Raw genomic sequence first — 23,389 nt, forward strand, 5'->3', positions numbered from 1 at the left:
GAGTACAAGGATGATGACTGCAGAATTATTAGATTATCACGAGACCAATTTACTTGAAAAAACAGCATGTAAAAGGCTAAGTAATTGGTACAAAGGAAGAAATGCCTTCATTAAAAATAATGCAGGAAATAATAATGATCATGACTCTAGCACTTTTTTAACTTGTTTTATTTTTTATTTTTTAAAATTTACATCCAAATTAGTTAGAATATAGTGCAACAATGATTTCAGGAGTAGATTCCTTAGTGCCCCTTACCCATTCAGCCCATCCCCCCTCCCACAACCCCTCCAGCAACCCTCAGTTTGTTCTCCATATTTATGAGTCTCTTCTGTTTTGTCCCCCTCCCTGTTTTTATATTATTTTTGTTTTTCTTCCCTTATGTTCACCTGTTTTGTTTCTTAAAGTCCTCATACGAGTGAAGTCATATGAGTTTTGTCTTTCTCTAATTTCACTTAGCATAATACCCTCTAGTTCCATCCATGTAGTCGTAAATGGCAAGATTTCATTCTTTTTGATTGCTGAGTAATACTCCATTGTATATATATATATACCACATCTTCTTTATCCATTCATCCATCGATGGACATTTGGGCTCTTTCCATACTTTGGCTATTGTTGATAGTGCTGCTATAAACATGGGGGTGCATGTGTCCCTTTGAAACAGCACACCTGTATCCCTTGGATAAATGCCTAGTAGGGCAATTGCTGAGTCGTAGGGTAGTTCTGTTTTTAGTTTTTTGAGGAAGCTCCATACTGTTTTCCAGAGTGGCTGCACCAGTTTGCATTCCCACCAACAATGCAGAAGAGATCTTCTTTCTCTGCATCCTCGCCAACATCTGTTGTTGCCTGAATTGTTAATGTTAGCCATGCTGACAGGTGTGAGGTGGTATCTCATTGTGGTTTTGATTTGTATTTCCCTGATGATGAGTGAGGTTGAGCATTTTTTCATGTGTTGGTTGGCCATCTGGATGTCTTCTTTGGAGAAGTGTCTATTTATGTCTTTTGCCCATTTCTTCACTGGATTATTTGGTTTTTGGGTGTTGAGTTTGATAAGTTCTTTGTAGATTTTGGATACAAACCGTTTATCTGATATGTCATTTGCAAATATCTTCTCCTATTCTGTTGGTTGCCTTTTAGTTTTGCTGATTGTTTCCTTTGCTGTGCAGAAGCTTTTTATTTTGATGAGGTCCCAATAGTTCATTTTTGCTTTTGTTTCCCTTGCCTCTGGAGGTGTGTTGAGTAAGAAGTTGCTGCGGCCAAGATCAAAGAGGTTTTTTGCTTGCTTTCTCGAGGATGTTGATGGCTTCCTGTCTTACATTGAGGTCTTTCATCCATTTTGAGTTTGTTTTTGTGTATGGTGTAAGAAAGTGGTCCAGGTTCATTCTTCTGCATGTCGCTGTCCAGTTTTCCCAGCACCACTAGAAGAGGCTGTCTTTATTCCATTGGATATTCTTTCCTGCTTTGTCAAAGATTAGTTGGCCATACGTTTGTGGGTCCATTTCTGGGTTCTCTATTCTGTTCCATTGATCTGAGTGTCTGTGCTTGTGCCAATGACTCTAGCATTATTAATTGAGCAATTATTAAACCCACACATATCCTGCAAGACACTAGTACACATTTGAAAAATTGAAGTATGTAAAATTTGCTACTAGCCCAAAGAAACATGACTTCATCCCAGAACACACCCTCTTGAGGAGAGATTGCATCAGGCCTCTCTTGTTCCCTGTTTTTAGAAATGCAGTGTCTCTTCCAGGCAGATTTTCTGGGAGGTCATGGAAGCGCGGGAAGGGGCCATTATGTCACTTGAAAGGAAGGGAAAGCAAGTATCTTGTCCTTTGCCAGAGTGAATCTGAGAGAACCAAATTGCTGCTGTAAAAATATCCATTACGTCCCTGGGTGGGCTTGAACCACCAACCTCCTGGTTAACAACTGAAAGCGCTAACTGATTGCGCCACAGAGACACTACACTTTGGTATCATTAAAATAGAGTGATCTCTTACTCAAGAGATTGGGCAGGCTCCAAAGCCTCGAAAAACTGAAGATTAGAGTGAAAAATCGAGTCGTTCGTCATGTTTGAAACCGGTACATTGAGTGATTCTGAAACTAGCACACCCAAATGGCTTAGCCCCGCCCTGTCCCCTCACCAATCACAGAATCCAGAACCTCCAGAGACCCCCGGGACTGCGACCCCTCCTCTATTCTTCTACCCCCAGCCTGAGTCGAGCGAATCCCAAGGGAAGCTGAATGCCCAGGACACTCAATTAGGACTTGTTGAATTAATAATGCATTGGAGAGTCTGAATATCCAGTTATTCAGGATGTTCAGCTTCTAGTTAACCGCCTAGTTTTCCACGTCAACAGCTTCCAAAGATGGCACACCTTAAGTCTCCCCCGTTCTACTATAAACCTTTCCCACTGCTCCCGCTGCCTTCGTTTCTTTTAAAACGCAAGTGACCATGGCTGACGCCCTTGCAAGGCGTATAAATAGCCTTTTGCTTTTCTCATTTGGTCATCGTTTATTCCCATACATTGTCGCCTTTAAGCTTTTCGTCCTTTGAGGAACTCTGAGAGCAGAAATAGAAGTGTTTTTAAAAAGGGGAAATTCTTTTCAAAAGGTTTTAGTTTGGTCAATTGATTTCGAAGCCTGCAACATCCCATGGGCTGGGCAATGGAGGGGCCTACAGTGCACCATCTGTGCCGCTGGAGCTCCAAGCGCTCAAATCAACTGTGTTCCAACTTTAGTGGGGCCGATGGGGTCAGGGGGAGGGAGCAGGAAACGGGTCGGGGCCAAAAAGGAAATTTTAGGAGAAGGGAAAGAAGCAGGCGAGGCGTTGTGGAACACAAGGAGACCCCCCCCCCCCCCCAAGAGACCTGTGGAGATGCACTGGCCAGATCCTGAGACATGAGAATTTTTTATTTCACTTCAGAAGGCACAGGTTTATGGCGCGCCGTGATCGTATAGTGGTTAGTACTCTGCGTTGTGGCCGCAGCAACCTCGGTTCGAATCCGAGTCACGGCATTATGTGGTGTCCCTTTTTTTCCTTGACAAAATTTGGTACATCTTCCAGCCTCTCTTTTAATTCCCTCACCACTATTTGTGGCCTAAGATCGGGGTTTGCTGTGGCTCTCCAGCACTTTGCAGGCAGGAGAAAGGGCGGTCGGGTATTCGGTTTTCCAGAACCATGCCCCATATCTGAGCTTGCGCAGAACTATCCCAAAAGGTAAAGCGCGGTTGGTAGCGTCCGCTTATGTAACGGTGTAGTCATAACCGTTTTTCTGGTTAAAATATTTCAAATGTTGATGGGGCCTTTTTAGACACTGTGACAAATGAGCTTTTTATCAGTTTATATTCGATAAGGTATTTTACAATAAAATCTAATAAACAAAACCTAGATTCAATGCCATTCTCGGCATTCCCCACCCAATTTTTATGCTAATAGTACATATTGAAGTACAATTCACAAAGAATAAAACGCACAAATCTTAAACGCACAGCCCAATGAATTTTGACAAACGCCTGACACTACCGTGACTGGGACTGCAGCCCAGATTGCTGCGGCCACAAGGCAGAGCACTAGCCTTTATGCGGATCACTGCGCAGCGCAAACCTGCTGGCAATTGGTGTGTGTGTCCTTTAGTATTTTTGATGTAAACACATCCACACCTAGATAAGAGCTATACAAAATTTCCCTCAGCCCAGAAACATCAGCACAGCCCTTTCCAAAAGATCCCCACCTACTTTCCCTTCACTTAAGCAAATCTTTCTGATTTCTTTTTGTTGTTTTGAAAGGACTTTATTTACATCTTAGCCACAAGTTAGATAAGCAACTTTGTTAAATGGCAATCAAGATTTTGAGATCCAGCGAGAAGAATTACAAGGCCCAAAACAGGCATAATCATTGTTATTTTTAAAGGTTTTATCTCTATATCCAATGTGGAGCTTGAACTTACGAACCCCAGATCAGAGTCAGATGCTCCACCAACTGAAACAGCCAGGTGCCCCAAATCACGATTATTTTTAAATGAACATTTTCTATATGTAAAATATATACATTCAGTTACAATTTACTTTAGAACTGAATTGATTTAAAAGCAAATCACCCACAGTTCCATGGTTATTAATAGTGTCCAGGTTTTTATCTTTAATACCATTCCCTACAAAAATGAATCAAAATTTCTTAAAGAAATTACCTCTTCCAGGAATGGTGTTGGGGAATTACAGGGTAAGCATGGGAAAGCTTGGATCAGAAACCAGTGATTCACTAACAATCTATTATGATCTTAAAAAAACACAACAAAAGACACAGCCAGCTTGAAGGAATTCCCACTGGCATGAGCTGTGATACTCTGAGCATGAAAAACAACTGTGATCTTTGTGCAGGGGTCATTAAACTATGGCCTGCTGGCCAAATCCCATTCAGAACTTGTTTAGTAAACAAAGTTTTATTGGAATACGACCATACTTACTCATTTATGTATTATCTGTGGCTGCTTTTGTGTTACAACGGTAGAGTTGAGCAATTGCAAAAGAGACCATATGGTCAGCAAAGCCTAAAATATTTACTATCAGGCACTTTACAAAAAAGTTTGCTGACCCCACTCAAGTGGACTGAAAGACTGGATTAAGAAATATCGGAGTCAAATACAAATCAAAACCACACTCAGGTATCACCTCACGCCAGTCAGAGTGGCCAAAATGAACAAATCAGGAGACTATAGATGCTGGAGAGGATGTGGAGAAACGGGAACCCTCTTGCACTGTTGGTGGGAATGCAAAGTGGTGCAGCCGCTCTGGAAAGCAGTGTGGAGGTTCCTCAGAAAATTAAAAATAGACCTACCCTATGACCCAGCAATAGCACTGCTAGGAATTTATCCAAGGGATACAGGAGTACTGATGCATAGGGCCACTTGTACCCCAATGTTCATAGCAGCACTCTCAACAATAGCCAAATTATGGAAAGAGCCTAAATGTCCATCAACTGATGAATGGATAAAGAAAATGTGGTTTATATACACAATGGAATACTACGTGGCAATGAGAAAAAATGAAATATGGCCTTTTGTAGCAACGTGGATGGAACTGGAGAGTGTGATGCTAAGTGAAATAAGCCATACAGAGAAAGACAGATACCATATGTTTTCACTCTTATGTGGATCCTGAGAAACTTAACAGGAACCCATGGGGGAGGGGAAGGAAAAAAAAAAAAAAAGAGGTTAGAGTGGGAGAGAGCCAAAGCATAAGAGACTGTTAAAAACTGAGAACAAACTGAGGGTTGATGGGGGGTGGGAGGAAGGAGAGGGTGGGTAATGGGTATTGAGGAGGGCACCTTTTGGGATGAGCACTGGGTGTTGTATGGAAACCAATCTGTCAATAAATTTCATATATTAAAAAAAAAAAAGAAATATCAGAGTCAATGAAGTAATTTGCATACTGAAATATTTAGGTGCAATGATCATGATATAACTTAATTTTTTTTTTTAATTTTTTTTTCAACGTTTATTTATTTTTGGGACAGAGAGAGACAGAGCATGAATGGGGGAGGGGCAGAGAGAGAGGGAGACACAGAATCGGAAACAGGCTCCAGGCTCTGAGCCATCAGCCCAGAGCCTGACGCGGGGCTCGAACTCACGGACCGCGAGATCGTGACCTGGCTGAAGTCGGACGCTTAACCGACTGCGCCACCCAGGCACCCCATATATATATATATATATATATATATATATATATATATATATATATATATATATAACTTAACTTTAAAATGGTTCAGCAAAATGGGGCACCTGGGTGGCTCAGTTGGTTAAGTGTCCAACTTCGGCTCAGGTCATGATCTCATGGTTTGTGAGTTTGAGCCCCGTGTTGGGCTCTGTGCTGACAGCTCAGAGCCTGGAGCCTGCTTCAGATTCTGCGTATCTCTCTTTCTGCCCCTCCCCTGCTAATGCTCTGTCTCTCAACAATAAATAAACGTTAAAAAATTTTTTTAAATGGTTCAACAAAAACAAAATTAAGTAGATATAAACGGTTCTGGTTCTGATTTCTGTAGTTTTGTGTTGACTATTTTTAAAATTCACACAATATACTTTTTTTGTGTGTCTATTTTTTTTGTTTTCATGCAGGATAATAACATTTTTTGAGATCTATACATGCTATTGAATATATTATTATGGTGTTCTTGATGAGTGTTATTCCTGTGTGACCATACTGCCATTGATGGATACTTGGATAATTTCTAGTTTTGGCTATTGTGAACAAAGCTGTTATACATATACTTGTGCATTCATTTTCTGAGTATATATTTCATAGTGGTATTGCTGGGTCATGGGATAGATGTAAATTCAACTTTATTAAAAACTGCCAGTTTTCCGGAATGACTGTGAGATTTTACTTTTTCAACAGCAACAAGATATAGTTACTGTACATTGTCAGCGGTTGATGTTCTCCCATTTTAAAAGTTTACTAATTCTTGTGAGTGCATACTCTTGTGAGGATCTCACTGTGGTTTTAATTTGTGCTTCCCTAATACATAATGATATTGGCTTCTTTTTTAAACGTTTTTATTATTTATTTATTTTGAGAGAGAGAGAGCGCACTGGGGAGGGGCAGAGAGACAGGGAGAGAGAGGATCCCAAGCAGGCTCCCCAACTGTCAGTGCAGAGCCTGAGGCAGGGCTCAATCCCATGAACTGTGAGACTGTGACCTGAGCTGAAACCAAGAGTCAGATGCTTAACTGACTGAGCCACCCAGGCGCCACAAGATTCTTATCTCTTTTGCCTATTTAGAAATTATGGTCCATATTGTGAAGAAAGACTATTCTGGTGTTTTGCTAATTTTTAAATGTTTTGGCTTTTATTATTGATTTCTAGAAGTTCTCTACCCATTCAATATCTGAGTCGTGTTCAGAGAAGAATATTGCAAACATCTTCTCCCACTCTGTGGATTGCCTCTTTACTTTCTTTCTCTTTCTTTTCTTTCTTTTTTTCTTTCTTTCTTTCTTTCTTTCTTTCTTTCTTTCATTTTTTATTTTTTACAAATCTACACCTTTATTTATTTACTTTTCAGTTAGTTTAAATCCTTGAGGGGTACAGTATCACACGGATTCTGTGGCCAATGGCTTTAGCAGGAAGGTTGCTTAGGAATTTGGCACGAACCATGCCATTGTTTCCATGAGCACAAGTTACTTTTCCCCAGATTGCTCTGGTTTTATTCAGTTTGCCACCAGGAGTCACTGTGTTGTTCTTTGCTTTGTACATATAAGCACATCTCTTGCCTAGATAGAATTCAGTTTCATTCTGAGCATAAACACCTTCAGTTTTAAGAAGAGCTGTATGCTCCCTCTGGTTCTGGAGACCCTGCTTATAGCCAGCAAAAATGGCTTTTGGACCACAGTCTTCCCGACATATTTGTCATTTCAGGAGTCCTGTTCCCAGCAGGCCTCCAAAGGTTCCAAGATGGCGGAAAGAGAAAGGCCTTGCCTTTTTATTTTCTAGTGGTGATTTTTGATGAGCAGAAGCTTTTAATTTTGATGAAATTTAATTTCTTTATTTTTCTTTTACTGTTAAGGTATCTTACTCTAAGACATCTCTCCTACCCAAGACTGTGAATATATTTTCCTACATTTTCTCCTAGATGCTTTAATATTTTAGTTTTCAGCTCTAGAATCTATGATTCATTTCCTGACCTCAGCCCAACATTTAATCACTTTGGCTTAAGAATCTTTGGCTTGTTTGCAGATCACCAACCTCCCAGAAAATTTTATAACCTTTGATGTAAAAATATTCATAATAGTTTCCTGCTCTGCTCTTCACTGACTACATATCTTTGTGTTTCTATCCCTTATTCCTTCTTTTGCCTCTCTTTCCTTCTCTCTTCTCCCTACATCTGAGAAAACCAGAAATACCTAAAGCCGAGAAGAAAGATCTGATCAATCTGTGCTTAAGAGCACAGACACTGGTTTGTAAATCTGATTCAGCCCTTGTGTGGCCTTGGAAAAGCTTAAGTAAAGTAACTTAAACTTTATGTGCCTGAATTCTTCCTGCTGTAAAATGGGGCTAATAAGAGTAATCTACTTCATTCTGTCATTGTTGGCTGTGACTGGATTTAGCAGCTACTCAATCAATAATGTCATTATCTAGTAGAATCATCATCCTCATTGTCATTATCCTCTGCACTATTTTCAAAAATCATCATTCTGATATTTTTCACCTTAATTAAATCATGGAGTACTCATGCTGCTGTGTTCTGCATGATGTCTGTGAAATTTTTTTTTTTAATGTTTATTCTTGAGAGAGACAGAGCATGATCGGGGGAGGGGCAGAGCAAGAGAGGGACACAGAATCTGCAGCAGGCTCCAGGCTCTGAGTTGTCAGCACAGGGCCTGATACAGGGCTCAAACCCATGAGCCCTGAGATCATGACCTGAGCTGAAGTCAGACACTTAACCAACTGAGCCACCCAAGCGCCTCTGTCTGTTTTTTATATCAAAAGTTCATGCCTTTTTATTGCTGAATAGTGTTCCACTATATGAGTATACTATGATTTGTTTACCAGTTCCTGATAATGGACATTTGAGTGGTTTCTAGTTTGGATTCTTGTGAACAAAAAACACTTATGAACATTCTTGATACTTTTTTTTTTTTTTTTGGTATGGACATATGTTTTCAATTCCCTTGGAAGAATATCTAGGTGAAGAATTTACATGAATAAAGGGATATTTATGTAAATTTATGTTGAAATGTATAAGAAACTGTCAAACCAAAATGGTTATGACATATTCCCACTAAAAATCTTCACCAAGATTGGATGTTTTCAGACTTTATAATTTTAGCCATGCTACTGGGTGAAGTATCTCAATGAAGTTTTAATATATATTTCCCTGGCAATTAATGATATTGAGTACTCTTTAATATGCTCCTCGCCATTAGTATATCTTCCTCTCTGAAGTGTCTATTTAAGCTTTTGCCCATTTTTAAAAATGGGTGCTCCAGCTTTTAATATTGATTATAGGAGGTCATTTTATATTCTGGAACAAGGTCTTTGTCAGATATGTTTTGTGAATACTTTTTCCTAGTCTGCGATTTATTTTCACTTAATGGTTATCTTTTAATGAGAAGACATTATTATTTTAATTATTTTATAATTTAATATTCAATATTTTAATATTAATGTTAAAGTCTGATTTAATATTTAATTAGACTAATGTTAGTTTATTTTTAAAGTTTATCTATTTTTAGAGAAGGAGAGAGTGGGTGGGGGGTAGAGAGAGAGAGAATACCAAGCAGGCTCTACTCTGTCAGCACAGAACCAGATGCAGGGCTTGATCTTATGAACTGTGAGATCATGACCTGAGCCAACATCAAGAGTAGGTCACTTAATCGACTGAGCCACCTAGGAGCCTCTAGTCTAATATTACTTTAATATTTTAAAAGTCTAATTTATCATTTTAATACTCAATACTATTAAAGTCTAATTTGTCATTTTTCTTTTTTACTTATCTTTTTGTGTAATATTTAGGAAATCTTTGCTTACCACCAGGTCATAAGGAGATTCTCATGTACTTTCTTCTAAAACTTTACAGTTTAGTGTGTATGTTTTGGTCTATGATCCAATTTAAATTAGCTTTTGTGCATACTGGGAGGTAGGGAATGCAGGGTTTTTCACTATGTAGATCTCTAGTTGTTTCAGTACTATTTGTCGGAATGATCCTCCTTTCCCCACTGAATTGCTTTAGTATCTGTTCTTGGAAAATAATTTGGCCAGAGAGGGTGGGTCTGTTTTAGGGTGGGTCTATTTTAGGTGTTTCAATTCAGTTCCATTTCTATATATAATGTGTCCTTCTGCCACTCCCATACTATCTTGTTTATAGTAATAAACAGCTTAATAGTAAGTCTTAAAGTCTTCCAGGTTTGACTTCACACAGCTCAATAAATTTTGAAATGTATACATACCAAAGTAGCCACCACGCAAATTAAGATCTGTGGCTGCTTAAGTTGTCTCCTTTCATTGTAGGACATATGCCCTTACAGATTGTGGCTGATCCCTTAGCCAAAGATCCTCTATTACAGCCCCCAGGAAAAAGAAATCTCCAGTTACCTTTAGAGCTGATGAAAAAAAAAAAAAATGTCTGTAACACTTAACCATGAATATAGATTTTTCTTGGGGCGAAAAAAGTTCATTTTCCAGGCCAATGACTATTATTTATGACCACGAATACAATGGTTTGCAATTTTCTGTTCTTTGTAGGGAGATAAAGTCCCAGGGAAGGCCTCTAACTTACTGGACTGATAGTTGAGTGTTAAAGTTGGTTAAACTTTAAAGTTGGTTAAAGTTGAAGGCTGACTTTGGAATTGACTTTTATTGTGTTAGAAAAGATGAGGGGGATGCTGAGGAAAGGTGTAGGGAAGAGTAGGTTGGAACTAGAAAGGTGAATTTTGGGTCTTGCAGTGATTGTCAGATTTTGTAGAAAGAGGAATTTGGGGTATGGTAGTAATTGTCAGATTTGAGGAAAGAGGAACTTTCCACTAAAACAAACAACAAAAAAACTTTAGTGGAAACAACCAATACTTAAAGGCCTCATTTCTCTGAGGCTTTCTCATTTATATACATCGTCTTTCTTTCTCATTTTTGTAAAAATGGCGGGCTTCATGGGTTTTTTATGTAACTTTAAAAATGTGTATTTAAATTAAAAACTACTAACATTAAAATATTTATCATGAAAGTCCTAAATTCATCTGAAATTCGACCAACAGTGCATTTAAAATAAAATGGGCAGAACCTAAGAGACACACTTACCTGGCTGAAGTGCCGTTCCTGAGTGTGTGAGATTCTCAACCACAGTTGCTTTCGCTAGTTTTCCCCACACCTGAAAGTCCTCATCCAAAACTCATCAGACACTGCTTCCTTCGCCAAAAGATTTTAAAGTAATCTTAAAGTACGTGCTTTAAAAATAAACCTGCCAGGTGCATCCTTGGAATCCACAAGAAACCCAGGGACAGACGTTCAAGGGCCAAAAGGAACTCACTGGGAGCCGGGCCAAGGCTTTGGCTCCTCTCCCCCCCCCCCCCCCCCCCCCCCGACGGAACTCACCTTCACCAGCTACGGGACGCCGATTTCATCTTCGGGCTGTTTGCAGAGGAGGAAAGTCGCGTGGAGTTCCTCCCTCCCCTGGGCTCTGTTTCCACCTCTCCGTTTCTGTCTCCTCCACGACGGTTCGGGAGCCTAACACTGGACAGGGCTGAAAGGGGAGGCTGCCCTTCTCCTCCGGGTCCCTCCCTCCGGGGCGTCAGGGCAGCTCAGCCGGGCCGGAACGTTACGGCCCGCGGGTGACGCCCGCGGGGCCGCGAGGGCAGCGAGGGCGGGGTCGCAAGTTCGCCGCGTGCCTCCGCGTGCACCGCGCAGCTGCGCGACGCCCGCGCGGGACACACTGAATCGACGCCGCCGTCGGGGGGCTCATCCGCAGGCCGCACGCAAGGGTGCGGGGCGCGGCAGACGGAGGGAGAGGGCGCGGCGCGCCGAGGGGCCCCGGCCTTGCTCCTGACCCTGGAGGCCGGGCCCGGAAGAGGCTAGTTTGACGGGAAGAGCCCAGAAAGTCTCAACGGCGGCCCAGCCCCGGGTCCTGAGGGTAAAGGCCCCAAACCCCGAAGTCCTAGTGGAGCGGGGGTCGCGAGTGGCGTCATTCTCCCCGCCTGTGTCGGGAGAGTCGGTTGCCCGAATCAGCAAGCCGGTTGTGTGGCTCCGAGACGAAAATTAACAAAAGCAGCAGCAGGATTTTCGGACAAAGCGGGCGTGTGGCGCGAGGGGAAGGCCGGCGTCGAAGAGCACTCTGTGTGGGCCCTGAGCGTGCTGAGCAGCAGCCGAAGTAGGTGGAAAGCGCAGGCGCGGCGGGCTGGGGGCGGGGGGGGGGGGGGGGGGGGGGGGCAAGTCCAGTCCAGGGCCGCCGAGCCTGCCTCGAAAGCCGTCTCGGTCCGCGCCGCCTCTGTCGCTGCGTCCCAAACTTTGGGGGGATGTTGGGGACTGCGGGGTCTCAGTCCGGGCGCCTCCCCTCCCGCCTCTTCGCGGCGACCTTGTGTCCACACGCGGCCATGGGTGCGACCGGGACGGGGCGACTTCTGGACCTGGCGGGGCCCCGGGGCGCGACCGCTGTCCCACACAGTGTAAGGTCTTTGTTGTGGGGCACCTTTTATAGAGGGAACGGCCTTAGGGGATAATTGCTGAGAGGGCGCGAGTCACCCAGAGCGAGCAGACGGGAAATAGCCACCGCTTAACGCGGAGAGTACTTGTGTTTCTTAAAAAGAGCCTGCTGGCAGCTCCCTGGTGGTCTAGTGGCTAGGATTCGGCGCTTTCACCGCCGCGGCCCGGGTTCGATTCCCGGTCAGGGAATGGGATTCTTCTTACTGGGCTTCCCCCCCCCCCCCCCTCACCGGGAGCAGTGAGTTTTGCTGTGATTTTCCCCCAAATTGGCGGGAAAATGGAGTTAACTGTTCATTGAGGATACATGCCAGAAAGCAGAACTACTAGGTGAAATGGAGTGTGAATTTCAAACTATCAATGACACTACCCACGAACCTATAAGCACCAATTATAAGCCCCCACCTGTATGACGCTTCATCCCCCCCCCCACGTTTAAAATTAACACTAGAAATTATCAATCTCTTAGACATAATTTCAAACTTTACTTACCATCAAGCAACCTCTTCATAGTCAATTTCCCCCATGGGCTTTAAGTCCACAAGAGACAAACTGGAAGTATTTCAGAAATCTTGAATCGGGAGTATTTCAGATATCTTGAATTGAATCTCAAATTGATCTGTTCTGGTATTTACCTTTTCTTCCAGGTAAGATTAGTCGCAGTAAAAATGTAAGTCTGCCTTTTTGCTTACCGTGGTCTCACCAGTTCTAAATTCTGTGGGTATGGAGCTGTTGCTTGGATAGTTTCATGGGCACATTTCACCTTTAGGAACTTTGGAAAAGTTGTGCACAGGAGGGTCCCTAAATCCATCTTTGGAAGTGTTGGCAGACATAAATGAGCACTTCAACTTGTGAAGACCTAAAAGTGGTTGGAAGCAGAACAGATTTTTAAAAATCAGAGAGTTGTTTCAATAATTTAATTTTCATTTTGATGGCCACTTTATTTTTTTTGAAGGAAGATAAGACTTATTTTATCTTTATTTACTTATTTTTTAAAGTCTATTTTGTTATTTTTAGTAATTTGTACACCCAAATGTGGGCTCAAACTGATGATCCTGAGATCAAGAGTCTCTTGCTCCTCCAACTGAGCCAACCAGGCACCCCCATTTTATCTGTTTTATGAGGACATTAGTGGAGGGAAATTGCTTTATTGGATCAGTAATTTTTCTATATTTTTATTTCTCTAAAGGAAATTTAATGATAATAAGTTAATATAAATTATAATAAAAAGATTAATAAGATTTAATAATAAAATTACACATCTTACATTATTCACATTGATATAGTTGGCCTATACTGGTCATGTATTGCACACTGTATAACATTACCTGATGAGTTATGTTCAACTAGGTGGTAGTACATACCATAATGCAGCTATTTATAATTCAAAAAAGGAGGTAAAATGGGAAGGTGTTGTGATCTCTTAGTATAGTCCTGAGATCAACTGAATTTATACCATGCTCTCACATACTTTAGAAGACTATGCTATAGTAAAATGACATACCTTAGAGCCAGTGGTTGCCCGTTTCCTGACCCAGCATGATATACAGGAGTGACCATAGGGGGAAAATGGCCTTTTGAAGGCCTTACCTAATATATCTCTCTTATTGGAATGACATCAGAAAAGTAAAGGGAAGGTTCATATGGAAAAGGAAAATTGTCTGCTTTTCCCTCTTTCCCAACCCTTAATACCCAATGGGGGAGCAAATACTCTGATTCTTCACGTATTAGGATACATACTGAGCTTCCTTTTTTTTTTTTTTTTAACTTTTTTAACGTTTATTTATTTTTGAGAGACAGAGAGAGACAGCATGAGCAGGGGAGGGGAGAGAAAGAGGGAGATACAGAATCCAAAGCAGGCTCCAGGCTCTGAGCTGTCAGCACAGAGCCTGACGTGGGGTTCGAACCCACAAACTGCTAGATCATGAACCACGAGATCATGACCTGGCCGAAGCCGGACACTCAACCGACTGAGCCACCCAGGCACCCCTGAGCTTCCTTGTCTGATGGTTGAGGACACACTATATTAAAATATTATACAAAGGGGTGTGGCTACTGCTGCCCCTTTTCTATCTGAGCATCAAAACCTGCCGCCTGGCTGGTGTCAAGGAGAGCCTCCAACCCTGCATCTATTTGTCTTTTTTCTGGCTCTCTCCTCTCAGAGGACTTGTAGCATCAGATTCATTTGGGGAAGTTTGGTTAAGGTTGTTTTGTGCTTAGCAGGAAAATCTTCTAAGACCTTGAATTGACCAGTTTACTGGGATTCCCTCTACTGGGGCATAAACCCTACCAATAACAAATTGTGATTATATACATGTTGCCGCTTTTCATTGTATACATATCTCCCTCAGGAACCCCCACACCCACCAGGGAACCTAGGTCATTGCAGAATGAGATTTGGGAATTCTTTGGTCCTCTGGCCAAACACTACTAGTAAGTGCTCTAATTCCATCACTTTTGAAATTATACTCACCATAAATTAAATACTGTTTATTTTGGAGAGTTTAGTTTGGGGGCAATGGAAATTATTGCTTTAATGTTCTTTCTGTACTTTTCAAATTTTATCCATATTACAGATTTTTCATCAAAAAGTATGGAGGACAGAAGACAGTGGAAGAACAATTTTTACCGTAAAACAAACAGGCCAAACTTTGTTAGGACTTACAAGTTTAGCTTTACAGTGGTGGCTTCTGTATAGAAAGAGTTCCTTACTTTGTGCGAAAAAGCAGTTTTTTTGTTTTGCTGTTTTTCCTTTTGGCTGCCAGAGGGATTAAGTATTGTCAGAAGGACTTATCTCTATAGTCCCAAGAAACCTCACTTGGCAAGCAAGCTACTGAAAATTGGTGGGGTATATCAGTCACTCTTCCTGGCAGAGATCTGATAACACTGCAGTCAGAGCCATTGAGAGTAAAATTCTTGACTTGCCAGTCAGTATGACATTATTTATACAGTGAAACTTTGGACATCAGCGGGTTTAGCTACTCATGCTAAATTTTGAGCCATCCTCTGGTGCCAAATGTCACCATTTGCTACATTTGCTGCAATGGGAGTTTGTCCCATTAGCACTTTATTTAATACATGACAGTGCCCTGGACAGAAGAATCCCCATTAATACTTTAAGAGCATTCATAGTATAATCATGCAACTCATTGATTTCCATTAAACATTTGCACAACTGTACATTGATTTGGTATGGAAGCCATACTCTTAACTGTGATTTCTTTTTCTTTTTCTTAGAAGTTTTACCCAAACTCTGTCAGTTGAATTCACACTCGGTCTTATAGGAACACAGACCAAGGAGTTGAATACTTGCACTTGACCGGTTACACAGCAGCCTGGAGACCATTTTATCTCCTTGACAAGGAGCTCAGGGAGAGTGAGGAGGTGTGACTAGTCTGTGAGGCCCATTGGAGCAGTGAGGAGGCTTCTTACTGCCTGAGGTCAAGGGTGAGGGGTAGAGAGGGATGGAGTGGGGGCCATGGGGGAGCAGTCCCACTAAAGTAAGCACAGCCTGTTTACTTGCTTTTGGTTTTAAGAGGTTATCCACTCAGTCTCAACAAACTTAGTAATAGCTAAAGCACCATTTAGCATCCTTCCTTGTCACTGCTCAACCTCCAATTGTCTGTCAACATATGGGGACTATCAAAAGGTCCTTACTCTCCTTTTCATAATTACCACTTAGGGGAGATCATCCTGGGGAGCCTTCTCATATCCCCATGCACCCCCTTCTGTCTTTTCACTGAGAAAGTACTGGGACTTTACTGCCTCTGCACTGAGCACCAAATTTATCATGCAGTCTAGCAGTCCCTAGGCAGTAGTAGATTGTGTTTGTCACACTTCTGTAGAATTGACCAGTAAGGAGACAACAATCTTAAATGAACTGAGGTAGCTACTACTTAGACACACAGCATAAGCAAGTGTAGTATGTTGTCAGCTCCCCACATCTATAATCCCATACCAGGACACCATACTGGAGAGATCAAATGACAAGAAAACACAAGTGGTGGCTCACTCTGTCATGAAGGAGCTAATTCCATATTGCTGTCAAGCAGTTTGATAGCTTGTAGTTGCATCCTAGAGGGGTGGAGGCAAGGTGGAAATTTCCGGGTCTCACCAGAACCAGGGACAGGTGAAACTGCCTGCTTATAGTTTGCCCCAGGACAGGCAACCTACTACAAGAGATCAGTGAGAAATAGCCATACAGTAGCACCTCACAAGACTGCCTATCTTTCCATGTTCCAAGGGGATATTCAGCCAAGATTTGGGTCAAACAACATTGAACCTTGCCTATGTGGCCCATGTGGAGAAGTACAGGGTCACCAGAGTGCCATAAAAGAGCCATTCTCCTATACCTCGAGCACTGAAAAGGAGGTTGGCTGGATAGGATATCTGTGATTTGCCCTTCTTTACCGAAGTTTCTTGAAAATGCTGCTCCACTGTTGCCTTGCTTTCTATGTTAGTGCTTATCTAATTCTGTTGCTTTTGTAACTTATTTCATAGTTTTGCCTAGAGCACCTGAGGATGTTTTCTTTATTTTTAAAGTCTAGTAGTTTTACCGTGGTGTTGTTTTGAAGTTGATCATCCATGGTCAATCCCTGGTACCTGATGAGCCCTTTCTGTGTGCCTTGTCACATAAGCAATGCATCATTTTCCTTTTTATAATAAAATCAAGTCTCCTAGGCCTGATTCCTGTTTAGAGAAAAATCTTAAAAACAAGAAATTATGTATCACATTACAATGTTTATTGGACAAAGACAAAGATTCTCAGACAAGTTAAAACAAAATAGTAAAACCATCCTGATGATTTCAACACAGTATTGCCAAGAAAGGACTTTAAAATATCACCATCAGTTTACAACAAACGTACAAAGACATAATGTAAGGGTTAAATTGTAGTGTAGCGCTAACGTAGCTTGAAAAGTAACAGCTGTTCTGACACTGAAGGTCAAGAGATAACAGCCTTGCTTTACACTTGTAAATCACGCTTCATACTCTTGTAAATCAGGCTTTACCAATGAAGGAAAACAAAAGCTCAAAGAAAAGAGCATCAGAGGCAAGGTCAAGGAGATCCACTGGTTGCAATTTAGGCAGAAAGTCTAAAATAATCACCTCATTCAGCAACTGTTTCTAACTCATCTGGGAACTGTTTCTCTGTTCTGTTCCCAGGTAATGATAAAATGATGTGATCGGCTTTAAAAACTCTGTACCCCGGCTGTTCGAGGCCGCACTCTTATCAAGAGTGTTGGTCCCAATCGGTTGGCTTTGCCTCTTAATGTAGTAAACTTTGTTGTGATTGCCACTGGTGCCCATAGCATTGTTGTTTCAGGAGTCGTGTGGATGCAACAATAATATCAGAATAAGGAAACCCTTGAACATGAATAAATTTATTTTTAAAGAGTGAAATGTTGCTGGTTTGAAAATAGATTTTAAAAACTTAAATTTTAAGCTATTCTTAGATGAAAATGAATCACCCGCAGTCTCCAACGCAGTCACGCACTTAGTGCCCTCAAATGGGAATCCTTTGAAGGAGCGTCCAAGAGGTAGAAAACAAACCCGGATCAACCGTTCCCAGAGTCTTCAGTTCTTTTTCCCTTATTAAAAGTCTACTTTTCGGGCTAACACCTGTTGGGGCGCACTGCCAGGCACGCGGCATCCTCGCCGGAACAGCCACGCGCCCGCGGGAGGCGCGCAGGTGGCGGCGGCTGATGACGTGAACCTACGCGTTTACAGCAGCTCCCCTCGGGTCCACACGAGTTCCTCCTCACCAGCCTCCACCTTTATTCATGCTCAGGGGTGTCTGCGGGGTCCCGTGGCTATTGTCCTCCCGGGACTTTGGTGTCTCGATCCTCGCTCTGCCGCGCTCTGCCACGTGGCCCAGCGGCCAACCCAAGGCCCAGCACGGGCATCGGTGACCTGGTAGCTTTTTGGGTTCTGCGGGGCCTCCAAGGGAAAGGCTGAAAGTAACTGTGGTCTTAGGTCCAAATCGCAAACCCTTTCCCCCCGCCCCGCCCAGACACTCCCACTTTCAAAGTCAGACTCACTAAATGATTGCTGAATGCCAAGCACTGGAGCAGTAACAACCCAGAACTCTAAAAGACCGTATTTGCCTGTGCGGTGTAATTTTGTGGGATAAACTATAAAGGAAATTCCTGCATTGGCCGGGAATCGAACCCGGGTCTCCCGCGTGGGAGGCGAGAATTCTACCATTGAACCACCAATGCTTTCCCGTACTGTGCACGTGAAGTTTAGGTGGCGTGTCCAGAAAGACTTAGCAATAGTTGTAAGAGGTTTTTTTCAAGTGCTGGCTAATAGCTGTTAGCTATTAGCTATGGGTTTTTACAGGCAACTTATACTAGACAAAACTATCAAAATATCTGATTTGTCTGTGCAAATTCTTAACTCTGAAAAAGACTCTTTCAAACTGCATAACAGACTCCAATAGAAAAACATAAATTCATCCAGGTTCCTTGTTTCTGTTCCTAAATCTTCAGTTATTAACCTCAAACTGTTGTCTTAGTGGTTCCTGAAGGTAACCTGGTTACTTGGGAAGGTAACCTAACTTGTAGGTGAGGTAAGTAAAATTCCAATCCAGGAAAGAAATAAGAATCAGAACCAGAATTAGTAACCAAAAAGAGAGAAAAGGACAGAATCAAGATAGATATAATGCAGAAATAAATTTTAGTCCATGTAGTTAATTCTTTGTAGCTTTTTTTTTTTTGTAAAAGAGTAATGATCAGTCTTATAATCATTATAATGTGTCTGCTTTTTAAGATGTATAAAACCTTAGCATGGATATATAATATGAAAAGATTAGTAGCATTAAGTTTGCATTTAATGTTGGGAGAATCCGCTTTCTCAAGTTAATAGGCTTTGATTTACTAGCTGTATGAGGAGTAGACTATTTTATTTTATTTTTTTAAACTGAGTTGAATCCTCAGCAGCTTTTTTTTTTTAAGTTTTTTTTTGAGACAGAGACAGAGCATGAACGGGGGAGGGGCAGAGAGAGAGGCACAGAACCTGAAGCAGGCTCCAGGCTCTGAGCCATCAGCCTAGAGCCTGGTTTCGGGGCTCAAACTCACGGACCGCGAGATCGTGACCTGAGCTGAAGTTGGACGCTTAACCGACTGAGCCACCCAGGTGCCCCAGGAGTAGACTATTTTAAAGAAATACTTTATGTTGAAATATTAATATAGTGGTCTTTTGTTGAAGTTCAAATAACGGAGAGATTTCTTTCTTCAAATTTCCCTGGGGAAATTAAACTGAAGCGAGGAACCTGGAGAGCTCCTCCACACGTTGGGACTAGGAATCATTATGACTTTTTGAAGGACAGGAGCACAGAGGTGCAATGATGCCTCTCTTGCTAGAAGAAGGCAAGCTAGGTGGAGGCCGAGTCATAAACTTGAGCTCAACAAGGAAAACAACCATCACCTCGACCTTGAAGAGCTTTGGCTCCCTGTGCCCTCTGCCCAACGCTCAGGACACACACCGGCTCTGGCCAACACGCTTTCAACTACCACCTGCATCAACCAGGGGTACATTTATCCCCACATCTCTTTTGAAACTACAGATCTGCACCTCCAACTCACAACTCCTGATTTACAAGTCACTGCCTCATATGCATCTCAGAGTCACAAGTGCTAAAACTCAAGGCACCAGGGAGTTCCCTGTCAGCATCACACACCACCCTCTGTACCTCTAAGATCAGACCCAGGCACAGTGTGTCCCAAAATGTAGTAGTGCATTATCTCGAATGTTTTAGTCAATCATCAAAACAACAGCCAAATCTGTTCCTGCCCCTGCATAGTACATTTACCCTCACCCCAACCATCCTATTGCCCAAATCAGATCTTGCTATTCTTTTTGGATAAACTCTTCATCCTTCCAACACAGAAATTTGTTCCTAGTATAATTAATAAATAGTGCTAAAATTTTTTGGCTTTCTGTAGGCTCACTGCCACTTCATTACTAAACTCTTCCATCTATCACCTCTTCCTTCCTTCATATAAGTAGGTTAAAAATAATTGGCCCTCCTACAGCCAGTCTACTCTACTCCAATCCATTTGCCACATTGCATTCTGATCACTCCATGATGTAAAGCTGGACATACCTGTAGCCTAAATCCACATCACCCACCACAGTAGCTAACCAACAGCAATCCTCCCTCTCTTGGTCATTGGAGCCCTGGAGACCAGAGGAAGCGTTGGTAAAGAGCTGTAGTGGTCAGCCCCTGGAGTTAGTGGGTTCTGGACTTGTAATGGCTTTGAAACACATGTACATGTTGCAGAAGCACAAATCTCTGGCAGAGATTGGAAATAAGGAAGCAAGAACAAAATGCATCACTGTGCTGGTAAACCTGGCTTTCTGACTTTGCAATTTCACCAAGTCAGTTTCCAGACAGCTGGGTTAAAGGCCACCAAAAGGCCCCTGTAGGAAGTTCCCTGCAGGAAACATTCTGAAACTTGGTCTTCTGGAAATTCTTAGCAGTCAAGCTTCAGAGGTGTCCGAGGAGCACAGGGGTCTCCACACAGGGACAATTTTGTATTCTTCAGCTGAGAATTTGTATCCTTTAGAAGGAGCAGGTCCCACCTGAGGTTCTCATCCATCCCAGATCAAACTCCAGAATGGGCTGCTTAGTGTAACAGGGACCGTGTGTTCACCGAGTCCAGGTATGGACAGGTAGCTCCATTTCTGTAAAGCCCAGGAGATGAAGTCTAAGGACCTGTCATGGGTTGTGAGAGAAGAAACCTCATCCAGTGTTGGACGCATGTTGGATGTGTTACAAGCTGAAGAATGTGGGTGCTTCAACAGCCAGCCTCTCATCTTCCACCTGAGTGTGCCAACTTTGGTTGCAGGCCAATACATATAACTGTTTTTCTTTTCTTTTTTTCTCCACCACAGTAATTCATTCACCTCTACTTGAATCTTTACTTCAAAGGCAAATCTGGTCTATGCAAGGATCCAACAGACAGGGATCCAACTCACTGCAGTCATTTGAGGAAAGGGAGAAAAAGAATAAAATGGGCAGCGTTTGGGGAACAAAAAACTATTAAAAAGTGTGTCTACACAGTGACATGCCACCTTGGGACTGAGACAGGAATGTGATCATGGAAGGATCAGTGCTTAGCATGAGGTGCACAACTGTTCCTCTAGGGTATGGAGTAAGTTCTGGTGTGTTGCTGGGACATGCATCATTGGGAACTAATATCCTTGCCACAATTGTGTGCAGAACTTCTGATATCATGACATCACCTCCTAGAATATGAAGAATAACTTCGGTGTTTCTCTCTTTGGAAATTGGTTTTGGAACAAAGCCAGAAGATTTCCCTTCCTTGTCGTGCCTGTATTCTGATTTTCTGTTGTCGTGATACATGTAAATGTATCCGTAGGAGGAGACTTGAGGAACATAAAGAATGTCTTACTCTCTCCTTTAGATTGCCATTCCATAAACTTTTCTTGAACTCCCTATATATTACATTGGACCAGAAAGTTGAGAAATTGGGCAATAAAGAAATTTCTCTCTAAAAGTTACTACATCATGAATGGTCAAAATCATACATTAAGTTAACTTCAGGAATCTAGTATCTGAGAAGTCAGTTGTTCCTTTTGAATGCTAATTATTTGCCTTTTCTAACTGCTTATCAGACAGCTGCAGTTACTTTACACATAGATGAGTATTCACTTTCTGCCTTAGGTGGGCACAGCGAATGCAGAATAAAAACTGTTCAGAACGAGAGAGAAACTGAAGATTGGGCGAAGTGCTAGGAAATGCTAGAGCCAATCCAACTTTAACAGCTGACCACTCAGTTAACAGCTGAACACCCTGATTGACCACTCTTCACAAATGAAATCACATCAAGTGATAATGTGGATAATTGCCAAAGCAGAAGCATGTCCAGCTTATCTCTACTCTGTCCAAAATGGCAGCTCCAGAAGGCTGAAAGTGCAGGACCGTATCAAACCTCTGTTTCTTTGCTACATTCATAGGAAACACAGTAATTTCGGGGATACCAAAACAAGTAGGACAGAAATGGCCATCCCCAGTTTTGGTGTTCTGAAAAGACAAAACTAAGGGGGTGGAGGTTGGGGGACAATGTTGGAAGTTTGATGGGGTGGTGGAAGACTGTTCCAGACCAAATACCTCCTGCTGTTGGCCCAGTGATGAGGGAAGCAGTTGGCATCAGAGGAGCCACATAGATGAGCATTTGATACACTGTGGGAGGCAGAGACAAAAGAGCAGCAGAAAACTGGGCAAGGCGGGCAAGGAATTTGGCACCACCATCTATCCATCCCCACGCCAGAGGCAGTGTCATCCTGGGTTCTTTCTTGCGGTCTCCCTTGACGCCAGGCAGTTAGTAACCGAGGATTCACCTATGAAGCAGTTCTGACTTCAGTGCCAGGGAATTTTCCTAAATTAAAACATGACAGTAATCACACACAAATTGAAAGATAAGGTATTTTTAAAGGTTTATTAGTTTATTGTACCTTTACAGTTGGAGGGTGAAGAAGAAAATATCAAAGCTGTTTGTCTAACAGAATGGCTCTTGGAGATTAATCTACATATCGTTACCCATGATAACCAAATAGCGTAAAAAGCAGTTAAAAATGGATAGTTATATCCACTAGAGATATTTACTGAAGTCATGCTTTTGGCCTTTAAGTCTATTAATGTAGCTATCTTTTGGTTAATGTATTTAGTAACGCTCCTTTTCTCTCCTTTTGTTTTCAACCTATCACATTATGGTTTTGGCATGTCTCTTGAATACAGCATATTTATAGTTTTTTTTTTTAATTAAGTCTAGCAATATTTATTTTTTACTGAATAATTTGGTCTACTTACCTTTAACATAATTGCTGATATAATTAATTTTAAACCTATCTTTATTTGTTCTATTTGTCCTCCTTGTTCATGTTTTTCTTTCTCTCTCTCTCTCTCTGGATTAGTTATCTTTTAAACTATTATAACTTTTTTATTGTTTTATATACTTTACTTCCATTTTTCCTTCTGTTTTTCATTGTATTTCACTTTGCTTCTATTCTTTCAGTGATTAATTTAGAAATTACAATCTTAATCTTTAATTCTTTTTCTTTTTGGTTAATTTTAGTCCTTAATTTATCAAGCATAATAATAATTATTCCATTTCCCTCATCCTGAACAGTATATAAACTTTTATTCTATTTAGTCTCATCTACATATATGCTGTTATCC

The 23,389-nt window shown here is 41.8% G+C and overlaps 2 protein-coding genes, 3 non-coding genes and 1 pseudogene across 11 annotated transcripts in view; 3 read left to right on the forward strand and 3 right to left on the reverse strand.

Annotated features, from left to right (window-relative positions):
- Nucleotides 1–11,328, reverse strand: part of LOC122481081 (myomegalin) — a 49,355-nt gene extending 38,027 nt beyond the window's left edge. For all 7 annotated transcript variants that reach the window (XM_043576085.1, XM_043576087.1, XM_043576084.1 and 4 more), the window contains exon 1: nt 11,083–11,328. The gene's annotated coding sequence lies outside the window, so the exon portion shown is untranslated. The remainder of the gene's footprint in view (nt 1–11,082) is intronic.
- TRNAH-GUG lies at nt 2,948–3,019 on the forward strand. The gene has a single exon. It is a non-coding gene; the product is annotated as a tRNA-His (tRNA).
- On the reverse strand, nt 7,030–7,432 carry LOC122481085 (annotated as a pseudogene).
- A 104-nt stretch (nt 11,329–11,432) lies between the features above and the next one.
- FCGR1A (Fc fragment of IgG receptor Ia) overlaps nt 11,433–23,389 on the forward strand; it is a 29,597-nt gene continuing 17,640 nt past the window's right edge. The window contains 1 exon segment of the mRNA XM_043576088.1: nt 11,433–11,854. The gene's annotated coding sequence lies outside the window, so the exon portion shown is untranslated.
- Nucleotides 12,304–12,375, forward strand: TRNAE-UUC. Its single transcript has one exon. It is a non-coding gene; the product is annotated as a tRNA-Glu (tRNA).
- TRNAG-CCC lies at nt 18,334–18,404 on the reverse strand. Its single transcript has one exon. It is a non-coding gene; the product is annotated as a tRNA-Gly (tRNA).

This window comes from Prionailurus bengalensis, chromosome C1 (genome assembly GCF_016509475.1).
Source record: "Prionailurus bengalensis isolate Pbe53 chromosome C1, Fcat_Pben_1.1_paternal_pri, whole genome shotgun sequence".
NCBI lineage: Eukaryota > Metazoa > Chordata > Mammalia > Carnivora > Felidae > Prionailurus > Prionailurus bengalensis.